The following is an 18905-nucleotide window of genomic DNA, read 5'->3' on the forward strand; positions in this document are numbered from 1 at the left end:
GACTATCAATCACCTTTAACTATGGTCACTTCCTTGCAGATGTAATTCATGAAAAATTCCTTCAGTTTTTAACTAAATGAATGTTCAAATATTCTTCCATTCTTATGTACATGTTCATTTTCTTCCAGAAAGACAAGTTTCCCTTTGCAGTGCAGAAACTCAATCAGTAAGGAGAGCCTCAGTCCATTATTTTCTGGACCTGCATCATCAAGAAACAATCACAAGAATACAATTTTACAGACTTTATTGATGATTTTGTGTATCCAATAACTTGTTTGCTGAGTGGCCAACAGGGTCCAAGAATCAGTGAGGGTATTTAGAAAGTGTTGCATCTCAATGAACAGGTGAAGACAGGAGAATGGTACCTATACCAGTCTTTTACAGAGATAAGGGTTTATGGCTCAGAGTTGCCGCCATATAAGCTGCCCAAGTACCTTCAAATGAGGATATTTTCCTTGGAGTACATCAGGCAAATAATCCACTCAAACAACATCCATTTTGTGGCAGCTAAGAAGAAATCTCAATTCAGAATTAAGACACGGATAAGACCTTTTATCTATAATAGTAGAGCAGTAGGAGAGGAAGCAGACCTCCTGCTGAAACAAATGAATTTCCCTCTTAGCTTTACATGGTCTTATGACCCCTTTGGGTTAATTTCTAAGCTAAGAGTGGAACAAAATGCAACTCCTTATGTGCATACCCAAAGACCATAAATAAAGAAGTACATGCACCAACAGAATTGGGTAGAGAACACATTGTAGGAGGCCGAAGAGCAGGTGCTTTCCAAGAATGCCTCAGAGACTCCTATACCTAGAGAAAAGATCGAGAAGAGACCGAGAGAGGAGGACTCTCCTTCAGTTACATAAGTCTCAACCAAACAATTCAAGATATATACAAAGAAGACTAAGACAAGTTCTAAGATAAACTTCCCACTAGTAAAGGAAACACAGGGTACCATTGTGCTCTATGGACTCCAAACTTTGAAGTTTGACAGTAGTACCACTGATTCTCCATCATCCTCAACTACTAAAGAGACTCTAGCTACAACACATCACACACCAGAGACATTCACATAACAGAGGAAACTGGATATTTTCCATAAATATAAGGAAATTAAATAGAGGAATGAAGCCCTTCATGACGACATTTCTGCTCAATTCAGGAAGTAGTCTTCCTCAATCCAGCATAGGCTCATTCAACCTATGAAACAGAGAAAGGAAGAATCAATATGGAATTATTACAGGCACATGTTCCACAACCAAAATCAATAGATGAATTCAAGTAGACTACCTTTGATTTTGAGGCAAAGGATGTTCATCCTTTGGATCAAATGGAAATGCATAGGCAGACTGGAGAAATGGTCTACTCAACCTTCACATAGACTGCCCTCACTGCTTCCAAATTACAGTTCTCTTTGAGCAATGTTCAATCTCAACTTAAACTGGAGAAATTTTCCTATCTTCCTAAAGAGAACAAAATTAAATATTTGGAAGAAATGGTGATCAAAGGAGGTTTTGATCTTGGTAATTCAAATGCCATGGAAGAAATCATTAAGAAGAAGAATGCTGACATAGCAGCCTTGAAGAAGCAATTGAAGCTGCCTGCGACTGAAGATCCCCAGGCAAAAGAGTTAGGAGAGATAGGTGTTGGGCCGTGCAACAGGTATAAATTTACTCTTGATTACACTATCTCTTTCCTCCTTTTTATGCATTTTTGCCATGATGCAATAAGGTTTTGATAAGATTTTGATAGAAAATGAATGAAACTACTTTTGATGCGATTTGGCTATCAAAACTAACTTTCGTTGCTTTTTATGTAGAAATTAGCAAATGGAACAGCTGTTGTTCAAACTATTGAACAACAAAGGCTAAACAGAGAAAACAACGCGCGTCTTGTGCGGTCAAATTGAGAAGCAAATCAGGAGGATCAGCGCAAGATGAAAGATTGTCTGATAATAGTATTTGGTTGTGAATTCCTCAGGATCTCCTGATCCTGAGGAATCACATTTATCTCTTTTCCTCTTTGATTATAAAGGGGGAAAATGAATAGAATAGGGAGAGGGAACTTTTCGCTTTTCACCTTAGTTGTAATTTTAATACACAGAATGTTATTCTGAAGGAGACATCGTGCTGTAATGACATTTGGATTTGATGAATAATATATAATTCGTGTTGCTGTTCATTCGCAATAGTCTGAAGTAAACAAGCAGTAATCATTGGCAGCTTGGGCCTGGTCACTGGTGGATTTCACTGCTGTTCCCTGTGTTATACTTTTACCTTTATTTTACTGCAAGTTTAATTACTCTATTTTGTAGCTTTACGATTGATTTACTTTCACCAACATTGAGTTTGTGTATCCATTGTATTAGTTCTTATTTATGTTGATTGGTTTCATTTATTTAATGTCATAGATTGATTTAATTATTAAATAAGAATCATTTCTTATTAATTGAAAGCCAGAGTGTTATTTATTAAATCAGGTTTATCACTTTTATGCATAAGTCTAGATTCAGCTGAAAGAGCTCTGTTATCGCTACAGTGCACTCGGTTGATGTAATTGCAATTAGATTAAGATTGAGTTTGGTTTTGATTAAGATTGAGTTTTGATGTTTGAATAAGTTAATTTCCTTGAAGTTACAAGTTGGTAGTTTATGGTTTGATCCGTTTACTCTTGTATTGAAATCAATAAGTTATTTTAAAGCATTACTCTCTGTAGATTCAATGATTTACATCACTTGCACATATTGTGTACACTCTTGAAACAAAAAGACTTACCCAGGTTGATAATTAATGTGAGGCATTTAAGAGTTCTAAAAGACACCTTATTTGCGCCCAACATTTTGGCGCCATTGCCGGGGAGAGTGTTTCCATTTCACAGAAGGTGATGCGTGTTTTATGTTTGTGTGCTATGAAAGAACTGGGTATTAAAAACGAAAGGTAAGAACCTGCGTACGAGTAAGTAAAGTGCTTGCTCCCTCGCTCGCTTTTCAGCACAATTGCGTAGGAATAGATGTTTGATATTTGTTTGTTGTGAAAGAACTGGGTATTAAAAACGGAAGGTAAGAACCTGCGTACGAGTAAGTAAAGTTCTTGCTCCCTTGCCCGCTTTTTAGCAAAATTGCATAGGAATTAAAGTAGAAATAAATGTTTGAATTTTTGTGTGAATGACTAAGAAGAAAAGAGTATAAAAAGATTTAATTCCTCCGCCCAGATCTAAAAAATCTAAGGGATTGGTGCCCCTTGGACGATCAAACTTCATCGATTAAATCATAAGGAAAGGTGAGTCTCAGTCATCAGGAGGACCCTGAATCGTTTCTACAAGAAATCCTACTATAACCCTTCAGGCCGCAAGATCACCATCTGTAGCTGACACTAAGATTCACAACATGACTAAAGGGTCTGAATAGAGTTTTAAGAAGACTGAAAATTTGCAATTTAGCCCTTTACAAGAAGGGAATTCTTGCAATCTCCGTGAATGAGAAGGGGAAATAGGTAGCGCTAAAAATATTAATTCATTAGAACCCAAATCTCCTGAAGTAGTAGTTGAACAGAGGACACCCAGCATTCTGGACCAAGGTAGTGTTGTTAAAATCATTTTGAAAGTCTCTTCTGACTCCCCCAGGAACAAATCTCCAGCCCCAGAAATCCCTGAAGGATATTGGCATATCTTTTCCCAAATGGCTCATAATCAGCAACAACCCCAGACCTCTACATTACAATACCCTATTTTTGATACAACTGTTAATGCTCCCATGAAAGCTATACCATTACACAATATTCATAACTTTCATGGGTTAAATTTAGAGGATCCTGATGCATTCTTTTTTGAATTCGATGTTTTATGTAGGGGATATGATTACACTACTGACCCCAGAAATTGAAGTTGTTCCCCTCTACTCTGAAGGGAGCAGCTCTGCGTTGGTTTATGGGGCTTTGTGGAGGTAGCATTAATGATTGTGACTGGTACTTGTGTTTACAATATGGATACTTTTATCGCAAAGCCCATGAGAACCATCAAAATACTGTTAAATCAGGGAATCTACCTCTTTTATACAACATTTTGTCCCAGGCTTTTGTGTAAATCCTGTGGGCAATCATCGGTTTCCCTAGTACAATATGGTATTGGACTTTAGTTAATACAAGCCACTCCATATGTTCTCTCATATATTCTTCTAGGGATTTATTATAGGGAGATGACCTACAGGTCGTCCATTCTCTTTCTGTCATTTCTTTGACAGTATTGTAAGAAGGATGCATACATTCTGTGTTTTGATGATTACATATATTACAATGGGTTTTACAATATCTTTCATGCCATACTGGGTCCATTGTGGTTATGCTCACTCCATAATCAGTCCACCAATCTCTGAACCATTTACATTGCTGATATCCCTGATAGTGACCAATGGTACTGAATTTTAATTTAGTGTAGTGGGTTCCTACCTTATCGTCAACATTGAGGAAGTCCCACCAGAGCTGTTTGTAGTCTGCAAAGTTGTACACTGTATCTGGAAAAATGATCTTGGGATCATTTCTCGGCCACCTAGCTGCAGGTTGGGTCCTGACATGTCCTGGCTCGTTCCAGAGGTCTCTTGTCCTGTAGATGCAGACATACCTTTCATATATTCCTGTGTTGGGTCCACCATGGTACCAAATAGTGGCAATGTCATGAAAATTTTGCTCCAAAGCCCGTTGTGCAATGTCAGCATCTCGCCTTGCTTTGTCATATATCATATCATGAATCCACTTGCCTCCTTTAGGGTACACTTTTCTTTCTGGGACAAAGTGTTGAATGTCAGTGTGAGGCTGCAAGTTGGCGTCCAAGACTTTTGTGTTTCTCAGCTGCCGAGTGGGTCTCCAGTTTCTCTTATAGGTCTCTCAGTCTTGGTCGTCTGGGATAGTCCTTAAGACTTCTTGTTTCTGGTGCTGGTCCCATTCGGTGACGATCATCATGACATGATCTCTTGGTTCAATGTATTCTCTGCTTAAAAAGTCAGGGAGATTATTGTCTTTACCTTTGATATGCTCTACCTGAAAATCAAAATTTTCAAATAAAGCTTGCCATCTGGCAAACTTGGCTTCTCCAGCCTTCTTGATGTCTTTTGTTAACACCTTCTGCAGAGCAGATGCATCAGTGCTTAATAAAAAAGGTTTATTAATAAGATAAACTTCAAACTTACTGATGCAGTTCCATGCTGCCTTGACCTCTCTCTCTATTGTGGAGTAATTTAATTCGGCTAGGTTCCATACTCCAGAAGCAAACTGAACAAATTGTTCATCTTTTCCAACTTTTTGCTTCAAGACTCCACCCCATCCAATATTACTTGCATATGATTCAACAATTTTGAAAGCAAGATCATCAACAACATAAAAGATAGGCAAGGATTTTACCTTTGCTTTGATGTTCTGGACTGTGCTTGTATGGACTTCTGTCCATTCTAGAGGATTCTTCTTTAGCCTCCTGTTCAGTATCCTTCTGTCACTGGCACAGTCCTGGTAAAAATCGCTGATGTAGTTGAGGCAGACTAAGAACCTTTGCAATTGGTTCTTATCTATTATGACATCTGGAAACTTGTCTGCAAACTCTAAAGCATGTTTCTGCAGAGATATCTGACCATTGCTGATTGTATGACCCAAAAATTTGATGGTGGTCTGAAAGACCTCTATCTTCTTCTTGCTAAGCACCAAGCCATTGTGCTTAGCTAAATTCTTGGAAAATATTAATACATCATCAATATATACAATCAGCCAGTCAAAGTATGGCTTGAAAATACTGTCCATTACCTTTTGAAATTTTGATGGTGCGTTCTTGAGCCCAAAAGGCATGACATTCCATTCATAATGTCTTGCTGGTATACTGAAGGCAGTTTTGAATTTATCTTTTTCAGCAATGGCTACTTGCCAAAATCCTGCTTTCAGGTCGAACTTTGAGAAGATCTTAGCTCCTGCTATCCTTCTGATTAAATCTCCTTTGTGTGGTATTGGATAGGTGTCATCAGCTAAGACTGAATTTAGGGGCTTGTAATTGATGACTAACCTTGGGATGCCTCTGATTTGTTCAACTCTTTTGTTCACATAGAACCCATAACAGTTCCAAGGACTGTCAGATTCTCTGATCAATCTTCTGCTGAGGAGCTGCTGAATTTCTTTCTCGCAGAGATTTCTGTATTCTTGGCTCATTGGGATAGCTCTGCTCTTACAAGGCTTACCAGCATATCCTTCCTTGTAAGGGAGTTCGACTGTGTGCTGCTTCCTGTGCCAAAAGGCATTAGGTTCCTCTGAGCAGCATTCTTCTTCTAATTGTTTCTTCAATTCTCCAATTCTGGTCTTGACCTGGGGCGATTTAAGTTGTTCTTCTACTCTTAGAGTTGATTTCAGATCTTTTAGATCTGTTAGTCTGGCTTCGGCTCTATCCAGATCTTGCACAGTGTGTACCATTGTAGAAATTCTGGGATTGGAGATATATGGAAGTTCAATTTTCTTTCTTGTCCCTTTGGAAGTGGGGACAGAAATAAAATATCCAGCTTTGCCTCCTTTGAGTCTGAGTGACCCATGAGGTTCTACTGCTGCAAGAAAGACATTACCAAGTATGCAGTCTACTGGAATGTCAGCTACTGCAAATTTCAAATAAATACAGTGGCTATCAAAACAAACAGATGCTTTGGGTACTTCATATCTGAGTTTTTTATTACCCAAACCTACCACTTCTCTTTCTGTAGTCACCCAATATTTTGCTGGAATATTTTTCATATTTAGAATGTTAATATCTGCTCCTGAGTCAATGAGAGCAATCATTTCAAACATTTGCCCTTTTATGCATATATTTATCAGAACATGGTGTTGTTGGTATGAGATAGTTAATAGTCTCATATCTCTGAATCCAAAATTTGGATCTTTCATACCTTCAACAATTTGAACTTCTTGGTTACTACCATATGAGGCAGTATTCCATGGTTGATCATCATCTTCTTCTTTTGCAACATGTTTTTCTTTTCTCATTTCTGCAATTTGAGTTTTTATTGCAGAAATTTCTGTCTTGAGATTATGAATCTCTCGACTGACTTCTCCTAGAGTAAGTGATCTTACTCTATCAGGTTTCTGCTGATGCCTTTGAAATGATTTTGTGTTACGTTCAAAAGAAGCATCAACAAATAAAGATTTCTTACCTGAATTATTTGAAGCTTTTGCTTTGAGCTGATCCATAAAAGCTTCAGTCAGGCGGTTTTTCATCTCTCCATCCTCCATGGCACAGATCTGGGACAGGATCTTCAACTCTTCTTCTTCTGTTGCGGCCATAAGGACTTTTTCTTTTTGGGGTTTAGGCTTTTCCCCTTCTTCATAACTAGATTCACTGAAATATTCAGAATCAGAATTATATTGAATTTGACAAGCACATTCTTCAGAGTCAGAACATGAACATTTTGAAGAACTAGAGTCTGAATATTTTTCCATATAAGCATGGAGTTCTTTTGTAGATGAAGAACTGAAAGAATCATAAGAAGATTCTTCTATTTGATGCTGCTGAGCTATATCTCTGATTGTGACATTCGGGTAGCGTTCTGTGCTGTGAGCATGAGAACCACATTTCATGCATACGATTGGTCTTCTTCCTTCCTGTTTTACTTGTTTGTTTCTTTGGGCAAAGATTTGGGATTTATTTCCCTTGTTTAGCTTTGACTCTTCACCCTCTGGACATCGGGAGGATGTGTGTCCAGTTTTCCCAGTGTGCAGGTGGATGTCAGAGGGATTGTAATAATGTGTTCTGGGAATGTATTTATAATACCCTCTTTTTATTCTCGAGGCTTGGCCTTGCCTCGGTTTTGAATATCTCTTTTTGGTCTTTGGATAATTTCTTCGGTTTTTGTAGAAAGTTTCTTTAAACTCTCTTCTGGATCTTTTCTTAGCCTTCCTTTGTTTTACCAAAGGATCATCCAATGTTAATCCATACTTACTGTAGATGGATTTCTTGTCAGGTAGTCTGGAAAGCTTTTCTAGAGACTTATTTACCTTTGAGCTAGTACAAATACTGACCAATGTTTTTGTAATGATAACATATATCTCTCCCCATGTATATGACTCAAAGGGCAATTGGAAGACTTCTTGCATTCTAATGTAATCAACAAATCTAGAAGGCAGGGCTGCTAGGTATACCTGTTTCCATAACAGGTTCTTTGAATCTTTTACCTAATAGATTCTCTGCATCCAGACTCTATGGAAGTCTTCATATTGGGACATTTTATGGCACTTTAGATTCATCAAAATAACTTCATTTTTATCAGCAATTTCTGTTTCACTTCCACACCAATGTTCTAGAATCATTGATGTTAATGCCCCTATCATGTTGCTGATAACTGAGCCATTAGAATTATGTATTACATCTCCTTTCTCATCTTTAAGAACTTCTGCTTCCATTGTTTCTATGAGCTTTGGAGATGATTCTGTCTCCCACCACCTGAGGAGTGTTCCTGTAAAACACTGAATAATAGTCCTACAAGCATCTATTTCAGATTTCCCCCTGAGACACATGAGTTTATATTCTGTATACATCATGTCAATCATTTGGCGTATTTGGCCAACACTCATGCTATCTATATTCCATTCTCTATGGGAATCTGCAAAAAATGTGTGTGCTTCAGGAAGCTTTCCTTTTCCTTCTATGTCAGGTGTTGGATATCTGGTGAACCTATGTTCAAGAGGTTCATATATGGGAAAGATCTGGGTATCTTGCTGTTTCTGTTCTTTCCCTATATCTGATTCTTCATCCTTAAACAAGGATGCAATAGTGATTTTATTTGTAGCCTCTGAATCTGAATATGTGGCTACTTCTTTTGGAAATAATGCTGGAAATTTATCTACAGATTTTACAGGATCTTGGATTCTTATGCTTCTTTTTACCAGAAAGGAGTTTGGCACTGGTTTCTTAGTTTTAAACAGATTCAACTTTTCGACTTTGTCCGTTAAACCAGTTATAAGTTGTTTAGTTGTATCCAAATGATCAATTAACTTTTCTTCGACTCCTTCTATTTTATTCAAAGAATCTCTAGCATAAGAACGAATCATACTAGATTCAACTGTACATTGTTCAAACATCTATTTACATAATTAATTGACACTTGGACAGTATCAATTTGTTCCTTGACTTCTATTGATTTTGCAACATTCATTTCTAAGCCTTTTACTGCAGTATTTGTCCAATTTATTTGTTCACTGGCTTTCTGTATGCGGCCATCAATGCCTGAAGCATTGTCATCTTTCTACACCAGTGGGATGGCTTTGGCTGCATTTTGATTTTCCCCTATAACAATTCCTTTGTAAGGAGGAAAGTTTGTAGGAGTTTCAACCTTGGATCCATCTAATGCAGTCTAGGCATGTTTGCTTGAAGCACTAGTAGAACCAGTAAAGACATTCAATGGATCAGTATTATCTTTCCATGAATAGAAATATATCCAAGTGTTATTCATCTCCATATAGTGTTTCCAATCTTCAACAATTTTTTTCTTCTCTATAGGAGTGTAATTTTGATCAAATTCATAAGCCTGAGGATTAGTGTATAGATCCCAATTTAACATAGCTTTCATCCATTGGGCACTAATCTCAGATTTCAAGCATCCATCCATAAGAGAGAAAAATTTATGCATTTCCATTACTGCAGGCTTTTTGCAGTCAGAAGGAACAGGGCGAAATCTGCACTCTGGTATCAGGCCATTGGCCTGCTCAAGATATCCCAAACCATATCTGGGCTTGGCTGGTCTCATTTGACATATCATCTCAGTCAACCTTGGGTCTTCTCCTTCTAATGTTACAATTTCATGCATCATGAGTACATGATCTGGATCTTTCTCATGTGGGAAAGGTATATCTGAGCACTTGGGATTTGGGCATGAATTTATAGATGTGGAAGGAGGAGCAATACCAGTCCTGGGATTATGATTGTTATGGATTTCAGACTCGACTAGAGTGAGCAGATTTACATGTTCTTGACAATCTGGACATTTGACCTCTAAAGAACAATAATTTACAAGCTGGGCTAATTCATACAAAGAATTATGTCTACAAGAAGATGAAGTAGAACAAGTAGTATCTACAGTGGAAGGATCTCTGTAATACTTGGATTGTTTACAGGCCAACTCTATACGTCTCCGGTCAATGGTAGATCTTCTGGGAAAAGAAATAACTGTAGAAGATAGGTTTTCTGTGATATCAACGGAGGTAATATTTTTCGGAATGAGAGGCTTAGGATTATTTACAACCCAGTGTTCTGGAAATGTCAAGTCTTCCCAACGGATGATCTGATGCTCAATCTTCTAGTTTTTGGCATATGTGAAGAAAACTATGCTTGACTTTGAGTCTCTGCTGGGGTTATGGCAGATGGCTGGCCAAAGGGTATCAGTGTGACAGAAACAGCCTTTGGTCTGGATGGTAATATTATTTCTCTTCTTCTTCATATCAAAACCAGTTGTTTGGATCTGGAGTTGCAGTATTTGATCTATGGTTTCGTCAAAATTATAAACAAAGAAATTTGGGTAACAGTTGAAATAGACTGGGCCATAAAAGAGAGGAGCAACAATCCCGCCTATTAGGGAATCTGTATACTTATTGTGCGTCATATCCCTGACAGTAGCAAGCACAAAAGTATTTAGGCCTTTATGGGTTAAGGAATTGATCCCTACTCGAATGCATCCTAAGTGCAAATAGTTTGTCTTTAGTTTCTTTGCCTCTGCCTGTAGTTCTTTAGGTTTCAACAAAGATATAGTTTGTATATTATCTGAATTCTCCTGAATTTGGCTTATAGACTCTTTGATGCTTATTCTAGTAGCGACTATCAAATGGAAAGCTGAAAGGTCACTATATACTTCTGAGGGAGCTATAGCTGGTAGTTCCCATCGGGCTGAAGGTTGGGGTTCTTCATATGAAAGTTCAACAGAATTTAAAACTCTACTGGAACTAGTAGCAAACATTTCCCGTAAAGGGTTTTCTTCAGCCTTAGAATCTCTTTCTTCTAATTCTCGGAAAGACACAGATTTCCGGAAAGATTCCATTCTATATGAGTATAAGGATTTGAATACCGACCTTATGAACCAGACGTTACTGGCTCTGATACCAATTTTAAGTAGGGGCTCCTGTCACGAGCTTGCTACTTGCTGCGTCTCTTCGTTCGGCTCTGATAGCCAACTCCTTGTGAACCAGTGGTGAACCTACTCAGAACTTTCACGCTCTTACGGCCTCAACAAGAGCTTCCTCGCCTAACAATGGGATTGAACTAGAGAAAATTTTAATGATTAGATTTCTACATATTGCTATTTTCCATTTATTTTTCTAATAAAGTTTTACCATTTTTCTAATTCCAAAAATGACTTGTCAAAATTTCTATAGAATAAATTATTTTACAAATCACTACTTTTCTTGAAATTACATAAAACCCTTATAAATTTGGATATTTTCACAAAATATCATCAAATATACGATAAATGAGATTTTATCATTTGTAAAGATTCACCAATATTTCTACACTATAAATCTTTAAAAAAAAATTGGGTCACCAAAATGAGATAAAAAATAATTACATGAATATTTGTGGTTTGCACCGCATAGGTAATTTCAAGCTGGCAAGTTTATAGTATAAGGAATACTCTATACATTACCTCTTTCTCATAATTATTTTGCATGTAAGACTACTCACAATATACAATTTCAATGCACATAATTATAATGATTATTAACATGAACAAATTTCCAACGAAAACATATCTTATTTTAGAAGTAAAAATTAGAATTATTGTAAACATTATATAGATAACAACCACAAAGAAAATTAACTTGAGTGGCTAACTGCTTTGAAATTCATGTGGGTGGTTTTAGGGTTGATTTTTTGAGGTAGTTGACTCTACACTAACTCTATATCTTAATGGAAATTGAGTGTTATAATAAACATTGATGGGTTGCACTAGGTACCATCCATGATTAAGTGTCCAAAAGTTTTCCTGTGATATCTTCCTTGGAAAAATATAGAAAACTACAAATCAAAGAGGACAAAAAAGAACTTTATTATTCACGAAGACAAACTTTGGTGTATTTAACCTTAAAATAATTAATAAGGAATTATTTATTTGTTTTAACTTTTTGTTTTTATGGTTTAAAATATTTCAAAGAAACTTTCATAGATCTTCTTAGTTTTCACAAGTCAACAAGTTACGAAGATGGATAGTGTTATACAAGATTTGAAATTGAAACCTAATGTGTAGATACATAGATTATTTAAAAAAAAAATGTTTTTTATCTTTTACTTTCTTAGTACTAGAAAAAATATATATATTTTTTATTCTTAAAGTATTTAAAAATTATATATTCTTTATTTCTGTGATATTTTAGGTTTTGTCTAGCATCCAATTTCACTATGAAGGTTATAATAATTCATTCTTATTTTAGCAATATTTTTTTTCTTCTTTAATAGCTATAGTAAAACAATGCTTTCAATATTTTATATTTCCCTTTATGAACTATTTATAATAATTAACTTCGTCTTATTGTCTATTTATTTATTTATTAAGCCATAGTCTCTTTTTAAATTTGGTTGCGATAGCGATTTTAATGGAAATAATACTTTGTAAAGTTAACTCTTTCTCTAATTTTTAATGGTTTAATTAAGAATGAACATATTAGTCTACTCTCTTTTAAAATATGAAACCTTTTTCAATGAAATTCAAAGCAAATGTATTGATGATAAGAGAGTGCAAATCCAAGTTATAAAGTTGGATCTTTTTCAATTTTGATTTTATTTACTCTTCCTCTTCGTCTTCTTCTTCTTTTAAAGAAATAATTATTATTACTGTTAGAAACACATTTTTAATATGTAATATTAATTTTATTATTATTTTTTTTAATAACTTTTTGAAATTATATAGCTTTAATGAACTTAATAATTAAGAACATGTGCTTCCTTAATAGGTTATAAGTTCAAATCCATAGAAGGGTGGAGTATGTACGTCTCTGTAGGCTAATATTATTAAAATGTGGCATTGCATTAAATTTATAAAGATAAAAAGGAAATTTATAACTTCACATTTCAAGTTTATGTCATTGTTTTGTTGCTTAGAATATGTGTTCATCACCAAGTTAAGTTTGGGGAACTTATCATTTATATTAGGAGAAGCCAAGCCACTAAGTATAACACTTTCAATGTTGGCTTTGACATTCATTACAATGTCAAGCCAAGTGGCTTGCTCCATGACATGACATGTTGTATCATCTATATGAACACCTTGGATCAAGGGAAATTAATTAACCTCCAGAAATTGCACTTAAGATCTAGAAGTGAAGGTTTACACATTAAAAATTAGACATTTTTAAAATTGAAATTTCCTTCCATTTCTTCCAAATTAGAAGTAAGGCTCCAATATAACAAGTCATTGTGATGCAAGGAATTATATTGAATATTGGACATATCATCAAGAGAGTAAAATTCTATGTTATGGATGCAAGTAGGAGGTAACCACATAGGTTGAGGTTCAAATACACACTAACTTAATATAGTGACAAAACTAGAACAAATGCTTGAACGCTTCATATTTATGGTAGAAAAATCATTGAGGTTGGGAATCTCAAAAATACTTAAGCCATTGGCCAATACAAAGGCTACCTAGAAGCATGGACCAAGAAAACATGGATATTTGGGTTTCAATGAAATATTGCCACATTGTATAGAACTGAGAAAGCTAGGTAGACTACTTAAATACCACCCTTTAGAGTTTGTTTAACTTGGCATCATTGATTACCCTAGGGTTGAGTCATTGTTACCCATAATAAGGCTTGTATTCCCTAAACTTTTTGAGTGATTCCACCTTCAATATTTCCACCAAGTAGTTCAATCGACCATGCCTAACTTTAGAAACAAGTCATCTAACACTAACTCCTAAATTCACTCAATGTAGGCTTGTTTGAAATACTTAACTAAAAATTGTCTTTCAACATAGTCCATGGCTTCAATTAATATGTGCAAATGTATTTAATCCAAAAACTTATCTTCAAAGTAGACTAGAGGAGACCAATGGATGCAATGATCACAAACAAATTTCGTACAAAATGAGTTATTTTGAAAGACACCCGCTAAAAATATCTTGGAATTAAACCACACTTTGTTTTATGTTTTAGTTTGTTGTAGGTTTCACGAATAGTTTGAAGACAATGTACTAAGGATGGTTCTTTAACGATTTATAATGAAAACTAACACCAACAATGTCATGTAGACCTGATAGGATTATCTAGAAATAACTGATAACTAATTTGCATTGAAAAAAAAGGTATACATTCCAAAGGAAATACATAATTTTGTAGTAACAAGAGAGATGAAGTAGAAAATACCAATGAATAGTGATAGAGATAGTAGTTGTAAATGAATATGATAATATCATAATTCCACCAGTAGTACAACTAAACTTTCATTAGTGCCAGTAAATGAACATATGTTCAGCCATAGGAAACAGAGGTAAATAAGTCACACATCTAGCAAGTATGAAGAGTTTCATGGTTCCTCAAGCATAGATCATAGTCTTTACTAGAGTTATGTATGTTGCACCCTTTCTATAGCAGAATATAGCTTCATATATGGAGCAGACAACCAACAAGAATGGTAATTGTGTCTCTATATTGAATTCCTTCAACAAAGAAGAAATCAATCTAGACTTCTATCAAACACACACATATTACATCGTCCTCAACTCAACACTTCAAAATGATGAATGGAAGTCAAATATAGTCGACTGATAGGAATAAAACACACCAAAAAATTAGCAGCCTCAACGCACCACAAAGATAAGTAACTCAACTCCCTTATGAGAGAAAACTCATTCCAAAAAAAGGAGAACATGACCCATAAATATACCAAACAATTCAACCTCTCTTAGAGTTAGATTTGACACTCTTTAGCAATATAACTCATCCAAGTACCTACAGAAATCATTCCTCTTTATTTATGGATGATACGGTCCCTTTTATTGGTGAACTTGAGCTCCTCTTTAAGACAATCTTGTCCCTCCCACAGGAAACTCAACTTCAAAATTATGGCAGCCTTAGTCCTTTCTGTGAATGAAGTCCCAACCTAAAAAGAAAGGTTGTAATATTGATATTAGAAAACAATCAAATGATAGTGCCTTTATCTTACATTGTCTTCTACAAATTCATTTTCCTTGGTGGCACAGTGGTGAAATCTGAGTGATTTCATTCTCAAACTAACTAGGGTGTCTAGTTTCAACACCAGAGCCAACAATGGTGGCTAGGGTTTCCGAAACCATAAGATTCTCTCTAAAAACTATCCAAGATATGTTTTCTCAAAATGCAAGTGAAAGAATGAGGATAGACTCCTCACTTTTCTCTTTTTATAATTGAGTGGCCACTTTTGCCACCATTTTACCCTTTTAATTTTTATCAAGTCACTTTAGAATACTTGCACTTTTTAAAATGAAAGTTACTTTTCCTTAGCTTAGGATGCATCCCCCTTTCACCCCTTAAGTAAATATATTGTTTTCCTAGGGGAATCATGTTCCGTTATTAAAAAAATTCCCCGCCTTTACCTACGGGAACTTATTAGGCTAGCAAAACCTGTTTTATTTCTTCTAAGTGGTCGAGGACATTATAGTCCTCCATGCCTAGTTTTCTTTCCCTCGAGAAAATTCAACTTTGGGTGTTTGATCACCCATTCGCCTTCCCATGTGACATCCTAAATTGGTAGGGCCTTCCATTTTACTTGGTACTCTTTCATAATTTTGTTCCTCAACTTTTGCTCCCTTGTTTCTAGAATCTCTTCTAGAACCAAGATTAGATGTCCTTCCTCATCCAATGGAGGGAGATCAATCGAGGTGACTACTTACTTCCCTAAGGATTTCTTGAGGCATGATACATGAAAGACATTATGAATTTTGCATCCCTCAAGAAGTGCAAGTTTATAGGCCACTTCTCCAACTCGCCTCATGATTTTGTATGGCCCATAGAGCTTGGGTTTAAACTTTTCTTCCCCCTTTTTTCGAGTGATGATTGTCGATGGAGTTGAAGACAAAGGTATACCATGTCCCCCACCTCAAAATTTCACTCCACCCCGTTCCTATTTGCATACAATTTTTTTATTGATTTTGATCCATCCGTAAGTTGTCCTTGAGAACTAACAATATATCTTGGTTCTCCCAAATATATTCTTTAGCCAAATAGGCACAGTTATCCCCAAATATTCGATCTAAAAATATTTTGGCATCATATCCATATATTTCTTTGAAGGGTGTGATACCAATGGACATGTGGAAAGTGGTGTTGCAACAACCATTTAGCCCATGCCTTTTGTTGGTCAGATACATAGTTTCAGAGATATCCATCCAGTAACTTGTTGACTATATCAGTTTGACCATTTGTCTATGGGTAATAACTAGTGCTTGGTGTCAATTCAGTCCCCACAACTCTAAATAACTTCTACCATAATTTTCCCATAAAACTATTGCCTTTGTTGCTCACCATGGTCTTCGGTAACCCATGCAATCTAAAGACTTCCCTGAAGAATAGCTCGACCACCTGTGATGTTGAATATTTAGATAGTATGGAAAATAAGTGTGTGAATTTCATGAGTTGATCCACCACTAAATATATGTAGTCCTTTCCCTGTACTAGAGGTATCCATGGAGATACTCTCCCACTTATGCTCAAGAATATGAAGTGGTTGTAGCAACCCCCTCGGATGAGTATGTTCATTTTTTTTTTTTTTTTGCTAGAAGATGCTACATTCTTTCAAAAATATCAATAGATCCATCTTGAGGCCCTTCCAAGTGAACCTCTCCCTAATTTTCCTGTAGGTTTTTAGGTATCCTAGGTGACTTGCCAAAGGTGCGTTATGAACTTCTTGTATTATTTTTTATTTCAACTATGATTCTAATAAAATATAGATCTAGTTCTTATAGTAGATGATGTCATCCATGAATTCGTATTTTTCATCCTATAAAAACAACTCCAAAATCTCACGGGATTTTTTTTTTTGGAGTAATTTACAAATAGCATCAACTTCTAGTCATCTATTATCTCCATGAGTGAGAGAGTGGAGGGAATTATCGATAGGGCATATACTACCACATTACGCTTTTCCTTGACATACTCAATCTCGAATTCATAGGCCTGTAATTTATTGATCCATTTTTGTTGTCTCTCACTCAACTCCTTCTATTCCATGAGGAATCTCAAGTTGTTAAGATATGTTTTTACCTTGAACCTCTTCCCCACTAGATACTGTCATAATTTCGCCAACGCATGCATCATGGCCAACCTCTCCTTGTCATAAATTTAGTAATGTCGCTTATAATCTCTGAGTTTGCAACTCTCAAATGTTATGGGGTGGTGAACCTTTATCAAAACTACTCCAATACTAGTCCTCGAAGCCTCACACTCCAAAACGAAAGGTTGGGTGAAATCTGGTAATGCAAGCATAGGGCACGAACTCATCAACTGCATTATCTTCTCAAATGTTTCCTATGATCTCTCGGTCCAACTGAAATCCTTGTAATTGGTGAGGTTTGTAAGTGGCACGGTTAACTATGGGAAACCCTTGACAAACTTTCTATAGTAAGTGCAGAGGCCAACAAATCTTTTCAGTTCAATTATATTTTTCAAGGCATACCATTCGATGATTGCCCATATTTTCTCTTGATAGACTTGAACCCCATCGTTACCAATCACATGCCCCAAGTAGATCATATTTGTCATTCCAAACCCACACTTGGAATCCTTATCATATAGTTATTGCTTGACCAGAATCCCCAATACCTTGTCTAAGTGCATGAAATGGTCCTCCCAAGTCTTGTTGTAGAAAAATATATCATCAAAGAAAACCAATAAATAGTTTCGCAACTATTTATTAAACACATAGTTCATGCATGACAGGAAAGTTGCAGGGGCATCAGATAGCCCAAATGGCATAACTAAGAACTCGTAGTTCCCATAATGGCACCTAAAATTTGTCTTCGGGATGTCCTGCTCTCAAACCCAAATCTAATGGTAGCCTAAACAATGATCATATTTGAAAAGTATTTGGCTCCTCTCAGTTCAGTTCTTAGAGCACGTTCATACTGATTTGTGTGAACCATTCTTGAAGGCATCCACAACGAAGCAAAGGTATTATGTGAATTTCATTGATGACTATTCTCGTAAATGCTGGATTTATTTCATGCAGAAGAAGGACCAAAATTTCACAAAGTTTTGTGAGTTCAAAGCTTTGGTCGAGAAAAAGTCAGGGAAGAAGAGTAAGGCCTTGAGAAGCGACAATGGTGGAGAATATGTCTCTCAAGAGTTTAAGGACTTCTGTGCAGCGAAAGGAATTAAACGAGAGTTGACGACACCTCATAATCCACAACAAAATGGGGTGGCCGAGAGGAAGAACAAAACTATTGTAGGGGCAGCATGAGCAATGCTGCATGACCAAGGCCTGCCACTTCACTTGTGGGCTGAAGCATGCAACACAGCGGTCTATTTGCAGAATAGAAGCCCGCATCGCATACTTGGGATGAAGACACCAGAGGAAGATTTCTTCCGTAAGAGACCAGATGTGGGTCACTTCAGGATCTTTGGCTCATCGATATATTTCCATGTGACAAAGGATGCACGGAAGAAGCTTGAGCTGACAACAGAGTTGGGGATATTTGTGGGGTACACTGATACACCTCACAACTATCGGGTGTACTTGCCTACGAGTCGAAGGACAGTGATTCGCAAAGATCTCAAGTTTGATGAGCAGAAGGCCATGCGAGTTTCCCTTGAGAGGGAGCTCCAACTATAGGCTATGGAGGAACTGTTGGTTCCTAAGGAGGAGGAGCCTCAGACTGATGCAGAGTAGCCGCATGCAGAGGTTCCAGGAGTGGAGACATCCACTCAAGCAGAGTCTTC

The sequence above is a fragment of the Pinus tabuliformis genome, chromosome 9 (assembly GCF_031772625.1).
Source record: "Pinus tabuliformis cultivar Carrire ecotype Pingquan chromosome 9, CPIR1, whole genome shotgun sequence".
NCBI classification, from domain to species: domain Eukaryota; kingdom Viridiplantae; phylum Streptophyta; class Pinopsida; order Pinales; family Pinaceae; genus Pinus; species Pinus tabuliformis.